The 2,223-nt window shown below is 39.0% G+C and overlaps 1 protein-coding gene across 1 annotated transcript in view; it reads left to right on the top strand.

Moving 5' to 3' along the window:
* Window positions 1–2,223, top strand: part of OXSR1 (oxidative stress responsive 1) — a 143,556-nt gene that overhangs the window by 44,118 nt on the left and 97,215 nt on the right. The gene's annotated exons all lie outside the window — the stretch shown is intronic.

Here is a 2,223-nt window from a genome sequence, read left to right on the forward strand (position 1 = left end):
AAGCGAGTCTCCTGCCTCAGCCTCCCAAGTAGCTGGGACCACAGGCGCCCGCCACAATGCCCGGCTATTTTTTGGTTGCAGCCATTATTGTTGTTTGGGGGGTCCGGGCTGGATTCGAACCTGCCACCTTAGGTGTACGTGGCTGGCGCCTTAGCTGGTTGAGCTACAGGTGCCGAGCTGAGATTTCTTATATAAGCTTTTTTCAGAATGTCTATTTTTGACATAAACTGGCAATGTGCATTGCTTTAATTTCCTTTTCATTGGATAATGTGAAATTAATAAAATCTTCTAAAATTTTGAAAAGGAGCTCCTGTTTCAAACTCTTTACAGATCTAGTAACTCTTTGTGTGCTCTAAAGTCTTCATTGCTCCATTTCTTTGATCTACCAAATTGGAAATTCCTTTAAAGTAAGCAACTTGTAATGTATCTTTTGGCATATTCTGTGGCACTCAGTCTTAGATTTTTATATATAATAGGGCTTTATTGTTAAATGAATGAATTGTGTTAATTTTTAATTTCTAGTAGAAATTTTTCCTTTGCATTTCTTATTTTAGGCATTCTTTGTTACAAACATGGGACTTGATCAGTGTTTACATGAATCTCTTCTTACTAAATAGCTCTCGTATGACTGGAACTTATTGGGAGAACGAAACATGTGGCCCATTGGTATAATCACTTTGCTTTGGGGATTAATATGTGGTTGATTAAGCAGAACAAACTTATCCCTTAGGCCTCTCCCCTCCTGGATCACAAATTTATGAATCCTCAGCAATGGAGAGGGGAAAGAACCAGTGTAATAATCTATTAGCAAAACCTGTCTGGAGTCTGGCGCCTTTCTGTTTCATTGTCTCTAGAGACTAAACTGCCCTTCAGGTGTCCTAAAACTATGGCACATGCAGCCCACCTAGGACGTTTATCTGGCCTGCCGTGTGTTTTTGCTACAGCTGCCTGTTCAGCTTAGCAGCCAACTCATCCCAGGGTCCGCAGTCCGGCCCTCCAACAGTCTGAGGGACAGTGAACTGGCCTCATGTTTAAAAAGTTTGAGGACCCCTGGATCTCCTACAGGAGGTGGGGGTGTTAGTGGGTTAGTTTCCAGGGAGAAGGAGGGATCTTGGAATCTTATTCTCTGTTGTCTGAACTTTTAGTTTTCCTGTTTTCAATCCTTTCCTTTATTTCCCTTTCACTTCCTCTTAATGTAGTACTTTGTATGTGTTGTTCTTAGCCTTCTGGAGCTCTACCACTGTTTCCTAAATGGTATACCTAAACAGCCACTGAAATTCAGATTTCTCTTCTATGCTTAGTCAGTTGCTTTTTCTTTTTCTGTATTCTATAATCCAGAACACTTTTGTCATCTCTTTTCTGTTCTCTTTTTTCATTATGGGTTTATACCTTTTTTTTTACTAAGTTTAATACATTAGTGGATTTTTTTTTTTCCAGTTTTTGGCTGGGACTGGGCTTGAACCCACTACCTTTGGCATATGGGGTCAGAGCCCTACTCCTTTGAGCCACAGGCGCTGCCCCATTAGTGGATTGTAAGTGGGAGCTAAAATAGACTTGTGTTCGATCCTTCATGTTTTTGAGAATTCTCTCTAGACCATAGCTTTCCCTATATTTGGAATTTTTAAGTGGGTGAAGTAAAAGCACATGGCAGAGCAAGTTTTCAGTGCTTGTTTTGATTTTAATCTTGATCATTGAGGCTTTGTACCAAGAAATGGGTATTGAATCTTATCAGTGCAATCTATGTTATATACCAGACTTTTTGGCAGAGTTATTAGAGATTATTTTGTTTTGATTCTGTGATCTTTATGGGCCATTGTACTGCCAGAAATCTTATGAATCCCTGCATGACTTTTTCTGGATTATAATTATCAGTTTTGGTAATCAGCATTCTGTGATTTTAATTATCATATAGATTTCTCTCCCCCCCCCCCCAGTCTTTAGTAGGAGCATTTTTTCCTATCCGAGGAGGAATTGATAATATTTCTGGGCTGTTATTTAAAAAGAACTGCTATTTTTATTCTTTTCATATTTGTCTTTGCCTTACCTATTTTATTTCTATACTTATTAGTCTGAAAATAATTCTAGCCCCTAAGTTAAATTTTATACATACATGATCAGATATTTCTTTTTTTTTTTGAGACAGAGTCTCACTTTATTGTCCTTGGTAGAGTGTTGTGGCGTCACAGTTCACAGCAACCTCCAACTCCTGGGCTTAGGTGATTC

The sequence above is a fragment of the Otolemur garnettii genome, unplaced genomic scaffold, assembly GCF_000181295.1.
Source record: "Otolemur garnettii isolate 467f Iridium unplaced genomic scaffold, OtoGar3 scaffold00002, whole genome shotgun sequence".
NCBI lineage: Eukaryota > Metazoa > Chordata > Mammalia > Primates > Galagidae > Otolemur > Otolemur garnettii.